The sequence below is a fragment of the Arachis ipaensis genome, chromosome B5, assembly GCF_059453495.1.
Source record: "Arachis ipaensis isolate K30076 ecotype BB chromosome B5, ASM5945349v1, whole genome shotgun sequence".
Classification (NCBI taxonomy): Eukaryota; Viridiplantae; Streptophyta; class Magnoliopsida; order Fabales; family Fabaceae; genus Arachis; species Arachis ipaensis.
The window spans coordinates 102,323,353-102,348,103 of NC_142440.1; the positions used below are offsets into that span (position 1 = coordinate 102,323,353).

The window sequence follows — 24,751 nt, forward strand, 5'->3', positions numbered from 1 at the left end:
TGTCCTCAATCACGCCTGATGGGTATTTAGTGGAACCATCAGCAAGTTGGAGACATATCCGGGTTGGTTTAACTTCTTTAGTTAAGCCAAGCTTCCTGATAGTGGATGCAGGTATCAGGTTGATGCTTGCCCCAAGATCGCATAAAGCTGTCTTGGTGCAATCACCTTCTAATATGCATGGTATCAGAAAACTCCCACGGTCTTTAAGCTTTTCAGGAAAGCTTTTCAGAATGACTGCACTGCATTCTTCAGTGAGGAGAACTCTTTCTGTTTCTCTCCACTCCTTTTTATGACTCAAGATCTCTTTCATGAACTTGGCATAAGAAGGTATTTGCTCAAGTGCCTCTGCAAATGGAATCTTTATTTCAAGAGTCCTTAGATAATCTGTAAAGCGAGCAAATTGCTTATCCTGCTCCTCTTTCCGGAGTTTTTGAGGATAAGGTATCTTGGCTTTATATTCCTCAACCTTAGTGGTTAAAGAAGCCTTTTTAGAGGGGTTGCTATCAACACTTGTGTGTGTCTGATCCCTCACTGGCAATTGAGTGCCAGAGTCAGAAGCTGGAGTGACGTTAGACGCCAGCTCACTGTCTGTTCCTGGCGCCTGAACGCCAGAAGTGTGCCCATGTTGGGCGTTCAACGCTGAATTCTGCCCCATTTGGGCGTTCAACGCTAGATTCTTGCCCATTTCTGGCGTTGAACGCCAATCTTGCCTTGTTTCTGGCGCTGAACGCCAGTTTTGGGCATAGTCTGGGCGTTCAGCGCCAGCCTTCCACCCATTTTCTGGCGTTTTAGTGCCAGAATTATTTTTCCCTGGGCTCTTACTGTCCTCAGGTGAATCTTTGGTGGGTCGCTCATTTCTTGAATTTTTGATGCCTTGAGGTGGGGTATTTAGTGTTTTCCCACTCCTCAATTGAACTGCTTGACATTCTTCTGCTATTTGCCTTGATAGCTGCTGCTTTGTTTGCTTAAACTGTTCGTCCATATGTATATTAGCTATCCTTGTCTCCTGTAGCCTGTCCTTGAATTCAGCTAACTGCTTTGTTAGAAAATCCAATTGCTGATTGAATTCAGCAGCTTGTTTTACAGTACTGAATTCAGCAGTTACTGTTTTAACCTCTTCATTCATGGAAGGGTTGCTGCTTAGATACAGATGCTGATTCCTGGCAACTGTATCAATGAGCTCTTGAGCCTCTTCAATTGTCTTTCTCATATGGATAGATCCACCAGCTGAGTAATCTAGAGACATCTGAGCTCCTTCTGCAAGCCCATAGTAGAAGATGTCTAACTGAACCCACTCTGAAAACATTTCAGAGGGGCATTTTCGTAGCATCTCTCTGTATCTCTCCCAGGCATCATAAAGAGATTCATTATCTCCTTGTTTAAAGCCTTGGATGTCCAGCCTTAGCTGTGTCATCCTTTTTGGAGGAAAATACTGATTCAGGAATTTTTCTGTCAGCTGTTTCCATGTTCTTATGCTGGCCTTAGGTTAGTTATTTAACCACCTCTTAGCTTGATCTTTTACAGCAAATGGGAACAGTAATAGTCTGTAGACATCCTGATCTATTTCCTTATCATGTACTGTGTCAGCAATTTGTAGAAATTGTGCCAGAAACTCTGTAGGTTCTTCCTGTGGAAGACCGGAATACTGGCAACTTTGCTGCACCATGATAATGAGCTGAGGATTCAACTCAAAGCTACTGACTCCAATGGAGGGTATGCAGATACTACTCCCATATGAAGCAGTAGAGGGGTTAGAATATGACCCCAGAGTCCTCCTGGACTGTTCATCTCCAATTATGTCCATGATGGATATATGGATATAATCTTGGACTGATTTACCTTTTTAATTATTTTATTTTATGGAAAGAGGACAACTTAACCAAAAATAAAAATAACAAAAATTATGATTTTCGAAAAAGTGAGGGGAGAAAAAGTAGTTAGAAAGTTTTGAAAAAGATATGATTTGGAAAAGATTTTAAATTTTTTTTTTTTTTATAATTTTCGAAAATTTGTTTTGAAAGTGGAGAGAAAAGATATTTTTGAATTTAGTGAGGAAAGAGAAAAACAATAGGATAGCGCAAGATTTAAAATTTTTGGAGAAGGATTGAAGGGGGAAGGAACCCAAGGATTGAAGGGGGAAGGAACCAAGTAGTCATAGTTGAGTTTTCATCATGTTTTAATGTAGAACTTGGTGCACGAATTGTGAATCACACTTTTCACAACGCGTACCACTAACCAGCAAGTGCACTGGGTCGTCGAAGTAATACCTTACGTGAGTAAGGGTCGAATCCCACGGAGATTGTTGGTTTGAAGCAATCTATGGTTATCTTGTAAATCTTAGTCAGGAAGTCAATTATGTTTATCAGTTGAATTGTGAATAACCAAGAGAGCATAAATTAAAGGTTACTTGTTGTGCAGTAATGGAGAATATGTTGGAGTTTTGGAGATGCTTTGTCTTCTAAATCTCTGCTTTCCTCTGTCTTCTGATTCACGCACGCATGTCCTCCTATGGCAAGCTGTGTGTTGGTGGATCACCGTTGTCAATGGCTACCTTCCATCCTTCCAGTGAAAACTACGCTCACGCGCTCTGTCACAGCACGGCTAATCACCGGTTGGTTCTCGATCCGGTTGGAATAGGATTTACTATCCTTTTGCGTCTGTCACTAACGCCCAGCCTTCAGGAGTTTGAAGCTCGTCACAGTCATTCAATCCTTGAATCCTACTCGGAATACCACAGACAAGGTTTAGACTTTCCGGATTCTCATGAATGCCGCCATCAGTTCTAGCTTATACCATGGAGATTCTGATTAAGAGATCTCAGAGATACTCATTCAATCGGATATAGAACGGAGGTGGTTGTCAGGCACACGTTCATGGGTTGAGGAAGGTGATGAATGTCACGGATCATCACCTTCATCACAGTTAAGCGCGAATGAACATCTTAGATAGGAACAAGCGTGTTTGAATGGAAAACAAAAATACTTGCATTAATTCATCGAGACACAGCAGAGCTCCTCACCCCCAACAATGGGGTTTAGAGACTCATGCCGTCAGAGAATACAAAGTTTAGATCTGAAATGTCATGAGATACAAAATAAGTCTCTAAAAGTTGTTTAAATACTAAACTAGTAGCCTAGGCTTACAACAAATGAGTAAACTATGATGGATGATGCAGAGGCCCACTTCTGGGGCTCACTTGGTGTGTGCTGGGGCTGAGACTTAAGCAATTCACGTGCAGAGGCCATTTGTGGAGTTGAACGCCAGTTTTTATGCCAGTTTGGGCGTTCAACTCCAGCTTTTGATCCTTTTCTGGCGCTGGACGCCAGAATTGGGCAGAGGACTAGCGTTGAACGCCAGTTTACATCGTCTATCCTTGTGCAAAGTATGGACTATTATATATTGCTGGAAAGCCCTGGATGTCTACTTTCCAACGCAATTGGAAGCACGCCATTTCGAGTTCTGTAGCTCCAAAAAATCCACTTTGAGTGCAGGGAGGTCAGAATCCAACAGCATCAGCAGTCCTTTTTCAGCCTGAATCAGTTTTTGCTCAGCTCCTTCAATTTCAGCCAGAAATATACCTGAAATTACAGAAAAACACACAACTCATAGTAAAGTCCAGAAATATGAATTTTTCCTAAAAACTAATGGAAACAAACTAAAAACTAACTAACACATACTCAAAACTATATGAAATTAACCCCAAAAAGCGTATAAAATATCCGCTCATCAGAACTCTAGAGAGAGAGGCTCTCTCCTCTCTCTAGATTTAGGATAGAAATTAGGGTGAAGTTAGGTTAATCTCTCTCAAATTTATCTTTTAATTCTTATTTTGATTTCAATTCTCCTTATATTTTAGTGTTTGGTTGTCTTAATCTTCTTAGTTTCTCTTGTTAATTTCTTATTTTGCTCTCTTTTATGTTGATGAACAATTGTTTGATCTTGATTTCTTCTAATGCAATATTGTGTTTCCATGTCTTATTTTATGTTTACCTCACTTGTTATTGTGGATCTCTTGCTTGTGTTAGTTATGGGTTTCACTAATTCTTGCATTTTGTGATGTTTACTTTTATTGCACACTAGGTATTTGATAAAATGTTTCCACTAGTTTTTGAGTAGTTTTCTTGACTCTTGGCCTAGGCTAAGGGAATTGAGTGACCTTGAGTCATTGGATCTCATTGAATTGGTGATTTGAGAACCCTATGTGGTCAATTTGATAACCATTGACTCTAGCCTACTACTAAGTCAATTAGTGATGCCAGGGCATCTTAGCCTAGTTTTACTAGTCTTTTTCCTTTGTTTTTAATAGGTTTTATACACTTTCTTGAGTATAAGTAAGCTATTTGGGTAGAAATTCATGTGTACTTGGATTCAATCAACCATGAGTAAATTGATGCATTTTCATGAGGTTTTGTGCTATAATTTCTTATATGTCAAGGATAAGAAGAAGTCACATGATTTTAGCGTAGCTTTGATGCATTTGTTTATTGATGACAAGTGACCAAAAGGCTTGGAGGAAGGTTGAAAAAAGGGGATGGCAGGAATGGAAATGAAGGCAGCATTGAAAAGATCACGTTTGAGTTCACGTTTGCCTCAAACGTGAACTCAAACGTGGATAACAGCACAGCCACCCTGGAGGAGCTCAACGTTTGCGCTAACGTTTACCTCAAACGTGAAGTCAAACGTTGGCTCAAGAATACCCTGGAGGAGGAGCCACGTTTGCGCCAACATTTGCCTCAAACGTGAGGTCAAACGTTGGCTGAAGATTGCCTTAGGGAGGATCACGTTTGAGCTCATGTTTGACCTCAAACGTGAACTCAAACGTGAGTGACAGCAACAACCCGTTCTGCATAACGCCATCACATGAAGACGTTTGAGTCGACTGATAAACCACTATTTTATAGTTTATATTGTGTGGTTTTGTCATGATCCTTACCCACTTATTCATCAATTTAACATGCATTTAGATTTCCTTCCTAAATTCAGTACATGTTTGAAAATTGCTTCCTAGAGACTTTAATTATTTATTTTTAATTCTCCTTTATTCCATTCGACGCCGTGATCTGTGTGTTAAGTGTTTCAGACTTTATAGGGCATGAATGAGTTGGAGATTGGAAGGGAAGCTAGCAAAAATGGAAGGAACACAAGAATTTGAGGAGATAACCAACGAGAAGTGACGCAGTCGCATGGCTTGCGCGACCGCGCGAAGGAGCGCAATTCGCAGCGACGCGGTAGCGTGGATGACGCGAACGCGTGGAGAGGAAAAAGCGCAAGCGACGCGTCCGCATGGACGACGCGATCGCGTGACACGCGTGATCTGCATAATCTGCAGAATTCGATGGGGGCGATTTTGGACCTTATTTCGGCCCAGTTTTCGGCCCGAAACAGCAGACTAGAGTCAGAGGATATGCAAAAACAACAGACATTCATTCAGTAGTTTTAGATCTAGTTTTTCACTCTCTTAGGTTTTTCTCTCCAGTTTTTAGAATTTTAATTTTCAATTGGTCTTAGCATTGGAACAGTGAAAAGACTTGTTTCCTCATCAAGACTTCATCATTCTAGTTTGTTCTCTTAACTTGGTTCTATTTTTCCATGTTCTTTGTTATGTTCAATTTTGTCGTTCAGATACTTTTATGATTATTTAATGCAAGGATTATTTCTTTTTAATCCAATTTCAATTCCAATAATCATGTCCTCTTTTAATTCCCTTTCATGCGCTATGGATTCTTTATTTACAATGCGTGAGTAGTTTCCTTACTTGATGGGGAGTTGATTAAAAGGAACTCTTGAGTTGGAAGGATTGAAAGAAAATTTGTAATTGGGTTAAATGTTGGATTGCTATCCTGTCACCGACGCCAATCCCTTTGAACTAAGTGGGTTGCAACTTGTGAACAGATCTGGCATTCCCACTTGTTTGACTTTCCCTTACCTAGTAAGGATAACCAAACAGAACAACCATTAATTATAAATTAATCTTACAATCACACCATCAATGATAGAGATTCTAACCAATCAATTCCCAGTCAAGGCTTTTATTTATATTATTTAAAAATCCTCAATTTAAATTCCAATTTACTTAGCTCAACTTCTTGGAACATCTGATTAATAAAACAGCACACTTTTCTGCAACTCGTTGGGAGATGACCTGGGACTTAAAACTCCCAGTAAATTTAATTGAAATTCTCTGTGACACATTTCTAAATTGATAGGCAGATTTTCGGTGAGTTAAGAACTATACTTGCAACGTAACCATTTTAATAAATTTTTAATTCACCAACTTCTGCTTCCCATCAATTTTTGGCGCCGCTGCCGGGGAGTTGCAATAGAGTGCTAATTTTATTAATTAGAATTTATTTATTTGCAATTTTATTTAATTTTGCTATTATGAGCTGCATGTTTCTTCCGTCAAATGACGCGTTCACTTCCTGATCCGCGCTTGCTAATATTCGATCCTGAAATTGAAAGGACTATTTCACGAATAAGGCGAGAACAGCGTAGGTTAGCCCACTCTAAGGGCGGATCTGAAAGTAAATCTGAGGAAGAAACCAGCCCCCGTTCTACTGATTCGGTTGTTTTACGTGCAGAAAACATGACAGCTAGAAGAGTTACCATTCAGGAGGAAGGAGCTCCTGATTTTACAATGCAACCGTTTCAAGCGCATCATCCAGCAGTAGCTACGGATTTTGAAATGAAGACCACACTGCTAAATTTGATACCCAAGTTTCATGGCCTACCTGCTCAAGAGCCTATCAAGCACTTGAGAGATTTCCGGGCAGCCTGTTCTACTGTCAGGCGTGATGGCACTGATGAAACTTCAATTCTGCTGAAAGCTTTCCCATTCTCTCTTGAGGGAAAAGCAAGAGAGCGGTACTACACTCAACCTCTAGCAAATGTATCCAACTGGGATACACTCAGAAAGGAGTTTCTGGAGAAATTCTTTCCATCTGAAGTTACTGATAAACTGAGGAAGGATATCTCTACAATTGTTCAGGATGACAATGAGACTCTCTTTGAATACTGGGAGCGCTTCAATAATCTTCTGGAAGCATGCCCCCACCACATGATTGACAAGATCGTGCTACTCAGGTATATCACACAAGGTATGAGGCCCCAAGATAAGACCACATTGGAAAGTGCCAGCAATGGGTCTATGAAGAAGTACAAGACCACTGATGAAGCTTGGCAATTGATCAGTGATTTAGCTGAATCTACTCGGAACCACAGACAGAAGCAAGGTCATTCAAAAGCCGTTGCAGAAGTATCTTCTGGCATAGAGACTGCTGCTCTAAATCGAAGCATCTGTGAGATGACCAACCTGCTGAAGCAAATGCAGTTGAGTCAACAAGTTCAGCAAACTCAACCGCAGCAAAACCAACAACTAGTTCCACAAAGAATTTGCAGAATTTGTGCTGATTACAGCCATTACACTGATGAATGCCCGCAGCTCCAACAAGAAGACAACATGGTGGCATCCACTCACAACTTCTATGACCGCCCCAACCAAGGGTACAATCAAAGTGGAAATAATAACCATGGATGGCAGGACAATTCAAACCAGAATTGGAGAGACAACAAAAATAGGGGAGGCAGAGATAACCAGAAAAATTAGAGGTGGAATAATAACAACAACAGGCAACAAAATTAACCTTACCGAGCACCTCACCTGAGGCAAAACCAAGGACCACCGAACAATCAGCAGCAAACCTCTCAATTTACTCATTCTTCTGTATCTTCTAATGAAGATTTATTACAAGCTTTTGAGAAAAGACAACTGGCCATGGAAAATACCATCGTGAATAGTATTAACGCCAGTCTGAATGGTTTCACCTCTATATATGATGTTTTAAGGCTTCCTCCCTTAAAAAGGTCGGCAGCTCGCTTTGTGTTAGCAGATAAAAGCATTATTACAGTGGCTGGAGTTGCTGAAGATGTTTTGGTGAACATTAAAGGGCTCACATTTCTCACTGATTTTTATATCTTGGAGATGCCCCATAATGATTCAGATAAGCCATCATCAATCCTACTTCGAAGACCATTCCTGAAGACATCAAAATTCAAATTGGATGCTTTTTCAGGAACATACTTGATGAGCGGATATTTTATACGCTTTTTGGGGATAATTTCATATAGTTTAGAGTATGTTTTAGTTAGTTTTTAGTCTATTTCTAGTAGTTTTTAGGAAAAATTCATATTTCTGGACTTTACTATGAGTTGTGTGTTTTTCTGTAATTTCAGATATTTTTCTGGCTGAAATTGAAGGAGCTGAGCAAAAATCTGATTCAGGCTGAAAAAGGACTGCTGATGCTGTTGGATTCTGACCTCCCTGCACTCAAAGTGGATTTTCTGGAGCTACAGAACTCGAAATGGCGTGCTTCCAATTGCGTTGGAAAGTAGACATCCAGGGCTTTCCAGAAATATATAATAGTCCATACTTTGCACAATAATAGACGACGTAAACTGGCGTTCAACGCCAGTCCTCTGCCCAATTCTGGCGTCCAGCGCCAGAAAAGGATCAAAAACTGGAGTTGAACGCCCAAACTGGCACAAAACTGGCGTTCAACTCCACAAATAGCCTCTGCACGTGGATTGCTTAAAGTCTCAGCCCCAGCACACACCAAGTGGGCCCCAGCACACCAAGTGGGCCCCAGAAGTGGATCTCTGCATCATCCATCATAGTCCACTCATATTTTGTAACCCTAGGCTACTAGTTTAGTATTTAAACAACTTTTAGAGACTTATTTTGGATCTCATGACATTTCAGATCTAAACTTTGTATTCTCTGACGGCATGAGTCTCTAAACCCCATTGTTGGGGGTGAGGAGCTCTGCTGTGTCTCAATGAATTAATGCAAGTATTTCTGTTTTCCATTCAAGCACGCTTGTTCCTATCTAAGATGTTCATTCGCGCTTAACTGTGATGAAGGTGATGATCCGTGACATTCATCACCTTCCTCAAACCATGAACGTGTGCCTGACAACCACCTCCGTTCTATATCCAATTGAATGAGTATCTCTTAGATTCCTTAATCAGAATCTCCGTGGTATAAGCTAGAACTGATGGCGGCATTCATGAGAATCCGGAAAGTCTAAACCTTGTCTGTGGTATTCCGAGTAGGATTCAGTGATTGAATGACTGTGACGAGCTTCAAACTCCTGAAGGCTGGGCGTTAGTGACAGACGCAAAAGGATAGTAAGTCCTATTCCAACCGGATCGAGAACCAACCGGTGATTAGCCGTGCTGTGACAGAGCGCGTGAGCATAGTTTTCACTGGAAGGATGGAAGGTAGCCATTGACAACGGTGATCCACCAACACACAGCTTGCCATAGGGGGACGTGCGTGCGTGAATCAGAAGACAGAGGAAAGCAGAGATTCAGAGGACAAAGCATCTCCAAAACTCCAACATATTCTCCATTACTGCATAACAAGTAACCTTTAATCCATGCTCTATTGTTTATTTGCAATTCAACTGATAAACATAATTGACTTCCTGACTAAGATTTACAAGATAACCATAGATTGCTTCAAACCAACAATCTCCGTGGGATTCGACCCTTACTCACGTGAGGTATTACTTGGACAACCCAGTGCACTTGCTTGTTAGTGGTACGCGTTGTGAAAAGTGTGATTCACAATTCGTGCTACCAAGTTTTTGGCACCGTTGCCGGGGATTGTTCGTGTTTGAACAACTGACGGATTATTTTGTTGCTTAGATTAGGAAAAATCTTCTCTTTTTTGGTTTAGAGTCTTTTATTATTTATCCCTTGTTAAAACACTTTAAATTTATAGCTCAGTTAATTAGAACGTGGTGTCTATGTTCATGGTAATTGGCTATCATATTTTAAAAAAAAAAAAACCTTTTTCAAAAATAATTTTTCTATTAAATCCTGTGCCAAACTTTAATAAGGTCCCATAACTCATTTGGCTAGAACATTAATTTGATTGGGTTAGAATCTTTTATACTCTTTTTAAAAAACCTTTTTCAAAAATAATTTTTCTATTAAATCCTGTGCCAAACTTTAAGTTTGGTGTTTTCAAAAATAATTTTTCTTAAAATTTTTTTTTGAAGGTCCCATAACTCATTTGGCTAGAACATTAATTTGATTGGGTTAGAATCTTTTATACTCTTTTCAAAACCTTCTTTTTCAAAAATATTTTTTCTAGTAAATCTTGTGCCAAACTTTAAGTTTGGTGTTTTCTTGTTGATTCCCCTTTGATTTTCGAAAATTTTGGTTTGGTTTTCTAAAAATTTTAAGTTTGGTGTTCTTCCTTCATGTTCTTGTGTTCTTGTGAGTCTTCAAAGTGTTCTTGAGTTTCCTTGTGTCTTGATCTTAAAATTTTTAAGTTTGGTGTTCCTTGGTGTTTTCCCTCCAAATTTTTCGAAAACAAAGAGCATTAGATCTAAAAATTTTAAATCTTGTACTATCTTATTGTTTTTCTCTCTCCTCACTAAATTCAAAAATATCTTTTCAAAATATCTTTTCTAACTTCCTATCTTTTCAAAATTTGTTTCAACTAACTAACCAACTTTTTGTTTGTTTCTTAACTTTTTCAAAACTACGTAACTAACTCTCTCTCTCTCAAATTTTCGAAAATATCTCCCCTCTTTTTCAAAAATTTCGTTTATTTTAACTAATTATTTTTAAATTTTTTTTACGAAAAAAAAAATATTTTTTTCAAAATTCAAATTCTTTTTAGTTATTTTATTTTATTTAAGTATTTACTTCTTATAAAATAAAATAAATAAAAAGGTAAATCAGTCCAAGTTATATCCATAGATCCATCATAGACATCAGTGGAGATGGACAGTCCAGGAGGACTTTGGGGTCATATTCTAACCCCTCTACTGCTTCGTATGGGAGTAGCATATGCATACCCTCCGTTGGAGTTAGTAGCTTTGAGTTGAATCCTCAGCTCATTATCATGGTGCAGCAAAGTTGCCAGTATTCCGGTCTTCCACAGGAAGAACCTACAGAGTTTCTGGCACAATTTTTACAAATTGCTGACACAGTACATGATAAGGAAATAGATCAGGATGTCTACAGACTATTACTGTTTCCATTTGCTGTAAAAGATCAAGCCAAGAGGTGGTTAAATAACCAACCAAAGGCCAGCATAAGAACATGGAAACAGCTGACAGAAAAATTCCTGAATCAATATTTCCCTCCAAAAAGGATGACACAGCTAAGGCTGGACATCCAAGGCTTTAAACAAGGAGATAATGAATCTCTTTATGATGCCTGGGAGAGATACAGAGAGATGCTACGAAAATGCCCCTCTGAAATGTTTTCAGAGTGGGTTCAGTTAGACATCTTCTACTATGGGCTTGCAGAAGGAGCTCAGATGTCTTTAGATTACTCAGCTGGTGGATCTATCCATATGAGAAAGACAATCGAAGAGGCTCAAGAGCTCATTGATACAGTTGCCAGGAATCAGCATCTGTATCTAAGCAGCAACCCTTCCATGAATGAAGAGGTTAAAACAGTAACTGCTGAATTCAGTACTGTAAAACAAGCTGCTGAATTCAATCAGCAATTAGATTTTCTAACAAAGCAGCTAGCTGAATTCAAAGACAGGTTACAGGAGACAAGGATGGCTAATATACATATGGAAGAACAGTTTAAGCAAACAAAGCAGCAGCTATCAAAGCAAATAGCAGAAGAATGCCAAGCAGTTCAATTAAGAAGTGGGAAAACATTAAATACCCCACCTCAAGGCATCAAAAATTCAAGAAATAAGCAACCCACCATAGATTCCCCGGAGGACAGTAAGAGCCCAGGGAAAAATAATTCTGGCACTAAAACGCCAGAAAATGGGTGGAAGGCTGGCGCTGAACGCCCAGACCATGCCCAAAACTGGCGTTCAGCGCCAGAAACAAGGCAGGATTGGCGTTCAACGCCAGAAATGGGCAAGTATCTGGCGTTGAACGCCCAACAGGAGCACAGTTCTGGCGTTCAGGCGCCAGGAACAGACAGTGAGCTGGCGTCTAACGTCACTCCAGCTTCTGACTCTGGCATTCAATTGCCAGTGAGGGATCAGACACACACAAGTGCTGACAACAACCCCTCTAAAAAGGCTTCTTTAACCACTAAGGTTGAGGAATATAAAGCCAAGATACCTTATCCTCAAAAACTCCGGAAAGAGGAGCAGGATAAGCAATTTGCTCGCTTTGCAGATTATCTAAGGACTCTTGAAATAAAGATTCCATTTGCAGAGGCACTTGAGCAAATACCTTCTTATGCCAAGTTCATGAAAGAGATCTTGAGTCATAAAAAGGAGTGGAGAGAAACAGAAAGAGTTCTCCTCACTGAAGAATGCAGTGCAGTCATTCTGAAAAGCTTTCCTGAAAAGCTTAAAGACCCTGGGAGTTTTCTGATACCATGCATATTAGAAGGTGATTGCACCAAGACAGCTTTATGCGATCTTGGGGCAAGCATCAACCTAATACCTGCATCCACTATCAGGAAGCTTGGCTTAATTGAAGAAGTTAAACCAACCCGGATATGTCTCCAACTTGCTGATGGTTCCACTAAATACCCATCAGGCGTGATTGAGGACATGATTGTCAGAGTTGGGCCATTCGCCTTTCCCACTGACTTTGTTGTGCTGGAAATGGAGGAGCACAAGAGTGCTACTCTCATTCTAGGAAGACCCTTCCTAGCAACTGGACGATCCCTCATTGACGTCCAGCAGGGGAAATAACCCTGAGAGTCAACGATGACGAGTTCAAGTTGAACGCTGTCAAAGCCATGCAGCATCCAGACACATCAACAGACTGCATGAAAGTTGACCTTATTGACTCTTTGGTAGAAGAGATCAACATGGCTGAGAGTCTCGAATCAGAGTTGGAAAACATCTTTAAAGATGTTCAGCCTGATTTGGAGGATTCAGGGGACATGAAAGAGCCTCTGAACTTTCTTCTGAAAGAGGAAAAGCCTCCTAAACCAGAGCTCAAGCCACTGCCACCATCCTTGAAATATGCATTTCTAGGAGAAGGTGACACTTTTCCAGTGATCATAAGCTCTGCTTTAAATTCACAGGAATAGGAAGCACTTATTCAAGTGCTAAGGACACACAAGACAGCTCTTAGGTGGTCCATAGGTGACCTTAAGGGCATAAGCCCAGCTAGATGCATGCACAAAATCCTATTGGAGGATAATGCCAAACCAGTGGTTCAACCACAGAGGCGGCTAAATCCAGCCATAAAGGAAGTGGTGCAGAAAGAGGTCACCAAATTACTAGAGGCTGAGATTATTTATCCCATTTCTGATAGCCCCTGGGTGAGCCCTGTTCAAGTCGTCCCAAAAAAGGGAGGCATGACAGTGATTCATAATGAAAAAAATGAACTGGTTCCTACAAGAACAGTTACAGGGTGGCGCATGTGTATTGACTACAGAAGGCTCAATACAGCCACCAGAAAGGATCATTTTCCTTTACCATTCATAGACCAGATGCTAGAGAGACTAGCAGGTCATGATTATTACTGCTTTTTGGATGGCTACTTAGGCTATAACCAGATTGCAGTAGATCCCCAGGATCAAGAGAAAACAGCATTCACATGTCCATCCGGAGTGTTTGCTTACAGAAGGATGCCCTTTGGGCTATGCAATGCACCTGCAACCTTCCAGAGATGCATGCTCTCTATTTTCTCTGATATGGTGGAAAAATTTCTGGAAGTCTTCATGGATGACTTCTCAGTATATGGAGACTCATTCAGCTCCTGTCTTGATCACTTGAAACTTGTTCTGAAAAGATGCCAAGAAACCAACCTAGTTTTAAACTGGGAAAAGTGTCACTTCATGGTGACTGAAGGAATTGTTCTTGGGCATAAGATCTCAAACAAGGGAATAGAGGTGGATCAAGCAAAAATAGAGGTAATTGAAAAATTACCACCACCTGCCAATGTTAAGGCAATCAGAAGCTTTCTGGGGCATGCAGGATTCTATAGGAGGTTTATAAAGGATTTTTCAAAAATCGCAAAACCTCTAAGCAATCTGCTAGCTGCTGACACGCCATTTGTGTTTGACACAGCATGCCTGCAGGCGTTTGAAACGCTGAAAGCTAAGCTGGTCACAGCACCAGTCATTTCTGCACCAGACTGGACATTGCCATTTGAGTTAATGTGTGATGCCAGTGATCATGCCATTGGTGCAGTATTGGGACAGAGGCATGACAAGCTTCTGCATGTCATTTATTATGCCAGCCGCGTTTTAAATGATGCCCAGAAAAATTACACAACCACAGAAAAGGAATTACTTGCAGTGGTTTACGCCATTGACAAGTTCAGATCCTACTTAGTAGGATCAAAGGTGATTGTGTACACTGACCATGCTGCTCTTAAGTATCTACTCACAAAGCAGGATTCAAAACCCAGGCTCATCAGATGGGTATTGCTTCTGCAAGAGTTTGATATAGAAATAAGAGACAGAAAAGGGACAGAGAACCAAGTGGCTGATCATCTGTCCCGGATAGAGCCAGTGGAAGGGACGTCCCTCCCCTTCCTTGAGATCTCTGAGACGTTCCCTGATGAGCATCTATTTGCCATTCAGGAAGCACCATGGTTTGCCGATATTGCAAACTATAAAGCTGCAAGGTTCATACCCAAGGAGTACAATAGAATACAAAAGAAGAAATTAGTTACTGATGCAAAGTACTACTTGTGGGATGAACCCTATCTCTTTAAGAGATGTGCAGACGGAATTATCCGTAGGTGTGTCCCCAGAGAGGAAGCACAGAGAATCCTATGGCATTGCCACGGATCTCAATATGGAGGCCATTTCGGAGGTGAGCGAACAGCTACCAAAGTCCTCCAATGTGGCTTCTATTGGCCCACACTCTATAAAGATTCCCGAGAGTTTGTACGTAATTGTGACAGTTGCCAAAGAGCTGGTAACCTGCCTCATGGTTACGCCATGCCTCAACAAGGGATCTTGGAAATAGAGTTGTTTGATGTATGGGGAATTGACTTCATGGGACCTTTTCCACCATCATACTCAAACACTTATATTCTGGTGGCAGTTGACTATGTATCAAAATGGGTTGAGGCTATCGCCACACCCTCCAATGATACTAAAACAGTGCTGAAATTCCTCCAGAAACATATCTTTAGCAGGTTTGGTGTCCCTAGAGTGTTAATCAGCGATGGGGGCACTCACTTCTGCAATAAACAGCTTTACTCTGCCATGGTTCGGTATGGAATTCGCCACAAAGTGGCCACTCCATATCATCCACAAACCAACGGGCAAGCTGAAGTCTCTAACAGAGAATTAAAGAGAATCCTGGAACGGACAGTAAATACCCGTAGAAAGGATTGGGCAAGGAGCTTGGATGATGCTCTGTGGGCTTACAGAACAGCATTCAAGACCCCTATAGGGACCTCTCCATACCAACTTGTGTATGGTAAGGCATGTCACCTGCCCGTGGAACTGGAACATAAAGCTTATTGGGCAACCAGATTCCTAAACTTAGATGCCAAATTAGCAGGAGAAAAACGATTGCTCCAGCTAAATGAGCTAGAGGAATTCAGATTCACAGCTTTCGAAAATGCCAAGCTTTATAAAGAAAAATAAAAAAAATGGCATGACAGAAAGCTGTCATCTAGAATCTTTGAACCAGGACAGAAGGTCCTGTTGTTTAACTCTAGACTCAGGCTATTCCCCGGGAAACTGAAATCCCGGTGGAGGGGACCATACGTGATTACAAGTGTGTCACCATATGGTTATGTGGAGCTTCAAGATATTGATTCTGATAAGAAGTTCATTGTCAATAGACAGAGAATCAAGCATTATCTTGAAGGCAACACTGAGCAAGAATGCTCAAGGCTGAAGCTAGATTAAAAGCTCAGCAAGGTCCAGCTAAAGACAATAAAGAAGCGCTTGCTGGGAGGCAACCCAGCCATGGGGCAACAATCCTCTAAGCATTTTGCCCTATTTTTATTTTTTTTTTATATAAAGTTCACTGACACTAAGGTAAAGAATCATTTGCATAAGTTTACAGGGTTACAGAAGGAATCTACACACAAAACAGAGATAGGGAGCTTACTGGCAAGAAAACGCCAGTGAAGGCCATTTTGGGCGTTCAGCGCCCAAAATGGGCATCTAGTGGGCGCTGAACGCCAGTAAGGATAGCTATCTGGCGTTCAACGCCAGAAAAGGGCAACAACTGGGCGTTGAACGCCCAGGAGAGTAGCACTTGGGCGTTGAACGCCCAAAACAGGCAGTGTTTGGGCGTTCAAACGCCAGGATGGTGGAGAGGAGCTCTCCTTCTACCCATCTCCTTCTTTTTCTTTTGCTTGAGGACAAGCAAAGCTCTAAGTTTGGTGTGCTTATCCGTGATCACTAAGATCATGGCCCCTAAAGGAAAACAACCCACTCCAAGAGGAGCAAGGGCGTGATTTAAAGGAACTGAAGCGCCAGAAATTCTCTCTTGAAGGACCAAGCACCTCACAGACTAGAGGAACATCCACTTCCCAAACCTCAAGGTTGTTGAGTTCTAATCTTAGCCTTAACTCTGTGATAACTGTTCTTATTTTAATTTTACCTTAGGAGTCATATAGTAGTAATTAGTATCTATTTTGATTTTATCTCCAATTAAGCTATAGTTTATTTTTCTCATCATCAGCAAACATGAATAAAGTAGTAGATCTTTTGAATAAGAAGCAATAAAATTTCGAGTTTTAATAAGAGAAATTCTAATTAGCTAAATGTGGTGGCAATGCTTTCTGTCTTCTGAATGAATGCTTGAACAGTGCATATATCTTCTGAATTTGTTGTTTAAGACTATTAAATATGTTGGCTCTTGAAAGAATGATGAACATGAGACATGTTATTGAGAATCTGAAAAATCATAAAAATGATTCTTGAAGCAAGAAAAAGCAGCAAAGAACAAAGCTTGTAGAAAAAAAAAAAAAAAAAAAGAGAAAGAAAAAAAGAGAAAGCAAGCAGAAAAAGCCAAAGCTCATAAAACCAAAAGGCAAGAGCAAAAAGCCAAAGCCCTTAAAACCAAAAGGCAAGGGTAATAAAAAGGATCCCAAGGCTTTGAGCATCAGTGGATAGGAGGGCCTAAAGGACTGAAATCCTGGTCTAAGCGGCTAAACCAAGCTGTCCCTAACCATGTGCTTGTGGCGTGCAGGTGTCAAGTGAAAACTTGAGACTGAGCGGTTAAAGTCAAGGTCCAAAGCAAAAAGAAGAGTGTGCTTAAGAACTCTGGACACCTCTAATTGGGGACTTTAGCAAAGCTGAGTCACAATCTGAAAAGGTTCACCCAGTTATGTGTCTGTGGCATTTATGTATCCGGTAGTAATACTAGAAAACAAAGTGCTTAGGGCCACAGCCAAGACTCATAAAGAAGCTGTGTTCAAGAATCATCACACTGAACTAAGAGAATCAATAACACTATCTGAATTCTGAGTTCCTATAGATGCCAATCACTCTGAGCTTCAATGGACAAAGTGAGATGCCAAAACTGTTCAGAAGCAAAAAGCTACTAGTCCCGCTCATCTAATTAGAATCTGAGCTTCAATCAAAAACTCTGAGATATTATTACTTCTCAACCTATTAGTCTTCTATTTTATTTGTCTAGTTGCTTGAGGACAAGCAACAGTTTAAGTTTGGTGTTGTGATGAGCGGATATTTTATACGCTTTTTGGGGATAATTTCATATAGTTTAGAGTATGTTTTAGTTAGTTTTTAGTCTATTTCTAGTAGTTTTTAGGAAAAATTCATATTTCTGGACTTTACTATGAGTTGTGTGTTTTTCTGTAATTTCAGATATTTTTCTGGCTGAAATTGAAGGAGCTGAGCAAAAATTTGATTCAGGTTGAAAAAGGACTGCTGATGCTGTTGGATTCTGACCTCCCTGCACTCAAAGTGGATTTTCTGGAGCTACAGAACTCGAAATGGCGTGCTTCCAATTGCGTTGAAAAGTAGACAGCCAGGGCTTTCCAGCAATATATAATAGTCCATACTTTGCACAAGAATAAACAACGTAAACTGGCGTTCAACGCCAGTCCTCTGCCCAATTCTGGCGTCTAGCGCCAAAAAAGGATCAAAAACTGGAGTTGAACGCCCAAACTGGCACAAAACTGGCGTTCAACTCCACAAATGGCCTCTGCACGTGGATTGCTTAAAGTCTCAGCCTCAGCACACACCAAGTGGGCCCCAGCACACCAAGTGGGCCCCAGAAGTGGATCTCTGCATCATCCATCATAGTCCACTCATATTTTGTAACCCTAGGCTACTAATTTAGTATTTAAACAACTTTTAGAGACTTATTTTGGATCTCATGACATTTCAGATCTAAACTTTGTATTCTCTGACGGCATGAGTCTCTAAACCCCATTGTTGGGGGTGAGGAGCTCTGCTGTGTCTCAATGAATTAATGCAAGTATTTCTGTTTTCCATTCAAACACGCTTGTTCCTATCTAAGATGTTCATTCGCGCTTAACTGTGATGAAGGTGATGATCTGTGACATTCATCACCTTCCTCAAACCATGAACGTGTGCCTGACAACCACCTCCGTTCTATATCCGATTGAATGAGTATCTCTTAGATTCCTTAATCAGAATCTCCGTGGTATAAGCTAGAACTGATGGCGGCATTCATGAGAATCCGGAAAGTCTAAACCTTGTCTGTGGTATTCCGAGTAGGATTCAGTGATTGAATGACTGTGACGAGCTTCAAACTCCTGAAGGCTGGGCGTTAGTGACAGACGCAAAAGGATAGTAAGTCCTATTCCAACCGGATCGAGAACCAACCGGTGATTAGCCGTGCTGTGACAGAGCGCGTGAGCGTAGTTTTCACTGGAAGGATGGAAGGTAGCCATTGACAACGGTGATCCACCAACACACAGCTTGCCATAGGGGGACGTGCGTGCGTGAATCAGAAGACAGAGGAAAGCAGAGATTCAGAGGACAAAGCATCTCCAAAACTCCAACATATTCTCCATTACTGCATAACAAGTAACCTTTAATCCATGCTCTATTGTTTATTTGCAATTCAACTGATAAACATAATTGACTTCCTGACTAAGATTTACAAGATAACCATAGATTGCTTCAAACCAACAATCTCCGTGGGATTCGACCCTTACTCACGTGAGGTATTACTTGGACGACCCAGTGCACTTGCTGGTTAGTGGTACGCGTTGTGAAAAGTGTGATTCACAATTCGTGCTACCAATACTCCTTTGAAATAGATGGTCGCATAGTGATCTTCAATCTGAATGGAGTCATTAACAACCCCCCAGAAGATCGTTCTATCTTCCAGTGTGATGCCATAGACGAAAGTGTGGCTGAAGTTCAAAAAGAAGAGTTTGAAGAGAGGCACACTGGACAAGATCCAAGTGTAGGGACCCTCTTAACTGACAATGAGGACACTTCGCCATTTTCGCAAGCCCCAGATAATCCAGAGCCTGCCCATGATCAAAAGTTAGAATTGAAACCTCTCCCTCCACATCTCAAATATGCTTATCTTGAGGATGAGAAGAAGCTTCCGGTTATTATTGCAAGGGAACTGACTTCTCAACAAGAAGAGCAGTTACTTGATGTACTGAGGAAGCATAAGAAGGCAATTGGGTGGAGTTTGGCAGACATAGTGGGAATCAACCCTCAAGTATGCGAGCACAGAATATTTTTAGAAGAGGGAGCAAGACCTGTCCGTCAACCCCAGAGAAGATTGAATCCCACCATCTTGGAAGTTGTCAAAAAGGAAGTGACCAGACTATTGGAGGCCGGTATCATATATCCCATTTCAGACAGTGAATGGGTAAGCCCAGTACAAGTGGTGCCCAAGAAGTCCGGAGTCACTACCGTGAAGAATGAGCATGGAAAGCTCATAGCAACTAGAGTTCAGAATGCTTGGAGAGTCTGCATTGATTACAGGTGTCTCAACCAAGCTACCCGTAAGGATCACTACCCACTTCCATTCATTGATCAAATGCTGGATCGCCTGTCAGGTAAATCACATTATTGCTTTCTAGATGGTTACATAGGTTATTTCCAGATTCATATAGCTCCTGAGGATCAGGAAAAGACTACTTTTACATGTCCTTTTGGGACTTATGCTTATAAGAGAATGCCCTTTGGCTTGTGCAATGCACCAGCCACCTTCCAAAGGTGCATGATGAGTCTTTTCTCTGATCTTATTGAGGACTGTATGGAAGTTTTTATGGACAATTTTAGTGTTTATGGTGATTCTTTTAACCTTTGCTTAGATGGATTATCTAGAGTATTAGATAGATGTGTTAATACAAACCTTGTATTGAATTTCGAAAAATGCCACTTTATGGTAAAGCAGGGAATTGTATTAGGACATGTGGTATCTAATAATGGCATTTCTGTAGACCCAGCAAAGGTGAATGTTATTTCTAGTTTACCTTACCCCTCTTCTGTGAGGGAAGTCCGTTCGTTCCTTGGCCATGCAGGTTTCTACAGGAGATTTATTAAAGACTTAAGTAAGGTGGCACTTCCCTTATCCAGATTACTGCAGAAGGACATTGAGTTCGAGTTTAGTGAAGATTGCAAACAAGCATTTGATAAGCTGAAGACTGCTCTAACTCAAACCCCAATTGTGAGAGGACCCGACTGGAGCCAGCCGTTTGAAATCATGTGCGATGCTTCCAACCATGCAGTAGGAGCAGCGCTGGCTCAGCGTGAAGGTAAGGACCCTTTTGTTATTGCCTATGCCTCTAAGACTTTAGACACTGCCCAGTCCAATTATACTACTACTGAGAAAGAGCTACTTGCTATTGTTTTCGCTCTGGATAAATTCCGAGCTTATTTACTTGGTACTAGAGTAGTAGTGTATTCGGACCATGCAGCTCTAAAGTATTTATTAGCTAAAAAGGAATCCAAACCAAGACTTTTACGTTGGATACTGCTGTTACAAGAATTTGATTTAGAAATAAAGGATAGGAGTGGTAATCAAAATTTAGTAGCAGACCACTTGAGTCGCCTTGAACATATTAAGGATGATTCTACTCCTATAGATGATAATTTTCCTTTTGACAACCTGCAAGCAGTATCTGAGGTAGTCCCTTGGTATGCACCTGTTGCTAATTATTTAGTTAGCCACACATTTCCTCCACATTTTTCTAAGCATCAAAGAGACAAGCTAAAAAGCGAGTCTAAATATTATATATGGGATGACCCATATTTATGGAGATGTGGCACTGACCAGATAATTAGACGTTGTGTACCTCAATCAGAATTCCAGTCCATTTTAGAGGCCTGTCACTCATCTGAGAGTGGAGGACACTTTGGCCCTCAAAGAACAGCTAGAAAGATCTTAGACTGCGGATTCTGGTGGCCTACTCTTTTTAGAGATGCCGCGGAGTTTTGTAAATCTTGTCACCCATGCCAGAAATTTGGTAACATATCCAGGAGGGATGAGATGCCTTAACAATATATGCTTTTCTGTGAAATTTTTGATGTATGGGGCATTGACTTCATGGGTCCATTTCCAAATTCTAGTGGATATTTTTATATATTGTTAGCTGTGGATTATGTTTCCAAATGGGTGGAAGCAATTCCTACCCGCACTGATGATGCTAACACTGTTGTTTCCTTTGTAAGAAACCATATTATATGCCGCTTTGGATCACCACGAGCGATCGTGAGCGATCAAGGAACCCATTTTTGTAACAGGAGACTAACCGGCTTGATGAAGAAGCATGGGATAATCCATAAAGTTGCAACAGCTTACCATCCCCAAACTAATGGGCAAGCCGAGGTGTCAAACAGAGAAATTAAGCATATCTTGCAAAAGATAGTAAAGCCTCATAGAAAAGACTGGAGCACCAGGCTACAAGATGCACTGTGGGCATACAGAACAGCATACAAGACACCCATTGGGATGAGTCCCTTCCGCTTGGTTTATGGAAAAGCTTGCCATCTCCCAGTTGAAATAGAACACAGAGCCTTCTGGGCAGTTAAGGAGTGCAACATGGGAATTGAGAATGCTGGAACTGAAAGAAAGTTGCAACTGCAGGAACTGGAGAACCTTCGCCTGGAAGCTTATGAGAACTCCAGAATATACAAGGAAAAGATGAAAGCTGTGCATGATCAAAACATCAAGAAGAGAGAGTTCCAAACTGGAGATTTTGTTCTCCTTTACAAATCTCGACTGAGGCTCATGCCCGGTAAGTTGAGATCAAAATGGAAAGGTCCATACAGAGTAGAGAAGGTTGAACCGTATGGAGTCTATCACCTAAGCCATCCTTCAAGCTCTGAACTTATTAAGGTTAATGGACATCGCCTGAAGCTATACCATGGTGAGAATGTGTAGAAAAATAAGGAGCTTGAGATCTTCCGCCTGGAAGATCCCCACATCGCAGCAGATTGAGCTATTGGAGTGTCCAACTTACGGACGTAAAAGCAAAGTGCTTGGTGGGAGACAACCCACCGTAGTATGATCATTCTTTTCTTCACTCTTAGTTTTTCTTCTTTAATAACTCTTCTCTTTATTAGTGCTTTCGTGCTCTTTCAATTACATATCTTTATTTAAAAAAAAATATTTTTGCCACGCGACGCGATCGCACCAGCGACGCGTCCACGTGGCAGGGGAGTAAAGAAAAATAAAAAATGAACAGAAAGTTACACAGGAGGAGCGTTAGAGTCATGCCAATGGCACAAATTGACCCACACGACTGCGTCCCTGACGCGTTCGCGTCACATGGGAATCATAGCCTCCCACGCGACCGCGTGCCCCACGCGGCCGCGTGCCCTGCATTTTCGACGTAAAAGGGTGTACAATGTTATATTGTGCGAGAGTGGTGCTGGATTGGTGCTGGAAGCACAATCCTTGTCACGCGACCGCGTCGCCGACGCGGCCGCGTCAATTACTTTCTGACGCACACTCACGCGATCGGATGACCCACGCGATCGCGTCACCCAATTTTGGCTATTAAAATAAATTGAACAGAGAGTTGTGCTAGAGCGAGGCTACACTCGCGCCAGCAGCGCAACACGGGTCACGCGACCGCGTGACTGACGCGATCGTGTCGCATGCGCCGCACAGCTAAACCCCAATTGCCAAATTATCTTATCTTTCTTTCCTCCAAATCCTAATTTTTCTTTTCCCTCCTTCTTTCTTCTTTCCCCCCTTCCTCTTTCTATCTCACCTCTCACTCTCTCTCTCTCTCTCCTCCATTAACAAGGTTTTACCTTCTTCTTCCTTCTTCTCTTTTCTATTATTCTTATTCTATTATGTATATATATTATTATTTTCTTTTTCTTTTCTTTTTTCTTTTCAAACTTTTATTTTTCTTCTTCTTCTTTTCCCTTTACATGGTGTTAGAAACCTTTTGAGTCATCATCCCTCATTATATGCTTGTGGATTATTACAAATTGTTTGACAATTATTTTTTTTCTCCTATTAAAGGGATTGCTTGCATGTTTATCTTTATATTTTCTATACCCTATTCACCATGCACGCTATATGTTTGTGAAAAAGCTCATGTGGCATTATGCACTTCTCTATGTTGCTATACTATTCAATGCTTACTTTTCACAACTTTCCCTTATTATTTTATTAATTAGATTTAATTGTCAATACAAATGTAATAGTTTGTTACAAATGGTAATCTAAACTGGACATTGAATGTTTGATATATGCTACTCATGCCTTTGCCTGCATGCCAATAAACCTCTTGCATTCCATTGTCCTACATGCACTTGCTATATTTCCATTGATAAGCTTTTCACATGTAATCCGGACCATGTGTTAATGCCATTTATCTTTATTGTGCATTGACTATCACTTACAATACCCTCTTCCTTGCTTTATCTCTTTGAATTTAATTTCCTTTCTCTTCCCTTCTTTCAGGATGGCCACCAAGAAAGGAAAAGAGAAAGCTACTTCCAAACCACCAGCAAGAAGAGGAACTAAAAGAGCATTAGTGGCAGAGCCTTCTTGAACCGCAGTCAAGCCCTCAACAAAAAGAGTTAAGAGGATAATAAAGGTGGACGACAAGGAGAAAGCCTTTCCAGCAAAGGACACTGCGCGATTTCCCAATCGCTACTATGAGCAGATGTTCCCTATCCTAGCAGAAAGGAACTATAACAATGAATACCTTCTTATCCTTCCGTCCAATATTACCGCCTTTATTGAGCCGCAAATTGAGCAAAGACAATAGGGTTTCTTACGGAGACAGCCGAGGCAGGTCAATCTCTCTTGGGTAGTTGAGTTCTACTCCAACTTCTACATACCGACCCTGCAGTCTGTTTATGTCCGGCAGAAGCAAGTCTCCATCATAGAAGAGGCCATTCAGCAAGCTCTGAGTCTTCCCCCTATTCCAGTAGGAATGGACGCTTTTCAAGAAGCCACCCTTCAGCGCCAGAGATACCAATTTGACTGGGACTCCGTTCTCGGAGTCATCACTTTACCTGGCAGCCGTTGGATCTATGGATACCACCGTACCCGCCCTAAGGGAATCTTGGCTTCTGCACTTACCTTGGAGTCTCGCGTATGGGCACAGATCATGTCCCATTACGTCTTTCCGAGCACTTATGAGTCCTCTTTCACTGCAGACATGGCTGTTCTACTATGGTGCATCCTTACAGACCAACCTCTGAATCTCTCAAGACATATCCGGAATGCTATGGAACACGTACAAATCATGGGCAACCTACCTTTTCCCACCCTGGTCTCAGATCTTGTCTCAGCAGCCGGAGTCTCCTATAGAGCTGGGGACACCAAAGCCATGCTTCCACGGGATGATCAATATGTCCCTAACGGGAAATACCTCAGACTTTTAGC

General features: G+C 41.2%; 1 non-coding gene across 1 annotated transcript; it reads right to left on the reverse strand.

The window, feature by feature from the left end:
• Window positions 1–6,955: 6,955 nt before the first annotated feature.
• Window positions 6,956–7,063, reverse strand: LOC148565188 (small nucleolar RNA R71). The gene has a single exon (XR_015884709.1). It is a non-coding gene; the product is annotated as a small nucleolar RNA R71 (small nucleolar RNA).
• Between the last annotated feature and the right edge of the window lie 17,688 nt (window positions 7,064–24,751).